The sequence below is a fragment of the Corvus brachyrhynchos genome, unplaced genomic scaffold, assembly GCF_000691975.1.
Source record: "Corvus brachyrhynchos isolate BGI_N302 unplaced genomic scaffold, ASM69197v1 scaffold200, whole genome shotgun sequence".
NCBI lineage: Eukaryota > Metazoa > Chordata > Aves > Passeriformes > Corvidae > Corvus > Corvus brachyrhynchos.
The window spans coordinates 5,622,230-5,622,974 of NW_008236184.1; positions in this window are offsets into that span (position 1 = coordinate 5,622,230).

Sequence of the window (745 nt, forward strand, 5' to 3'; positions counted from 1 at the left end):
GCTCCGGCCGGCCGATCCCGGAGGGCTCCTGGCGTTCTGTCCGGGCTATCCCATCACACACAAATACAAACACATGAGCCGTGCCAGTCTGCCCTGGGATAACCTGCCCAGGGAGGTGGGGAAGTCTCTGGCCCTGGAAGTGTTCCAGAGGCGTCCGGATGTGACACTCGGGGACGCGGGTAGGGGGGATTAGTGGTGTTGGCTGAGGGTTGGACTCGGTGACCTCGGAGGTCTTTCCCAGCCTCGGTGATTCCGTCCGTGCCCAGCTCGCCCGCTCTGCCCGTCTCTGCCTCGGTGTCCCTGCAGAGCAAACCGGGAATGAGCACTGGGAATGGGCTCTGTGACAGCCCAACATCTGCATGAACAGGTGAAGGGGCTTGGAGCAGTTGTGCCAACAGCTGTCACACGCTTCACCCTTCCTTCACATTCCAGATCTCCGGTACTGTTGTCCAGGTACAATTCTTTCACCGCCGAGTTACTCCACGTCTGTCAGTGATGCAGCTGAAATCAGCCCACTCCAAATCACGATCCATCTTTCTGACAAAAGAAAACCCCCATCCACCTCCGCAGCAAAGAACGAGTTTTGACAGCCCTGCAATCCCCAGCCACCAAACACCAAATTCAGCTTTTAAAACAAGCTTTTCACTGGCACAAGTTACAGGGAAAGCTCTCTGCTCCCCACAGCTCTGCAGCATGAAACAATCCACTTCTTTTTTTTTTTCTAAGTGAAGAGCATTAATCTCAT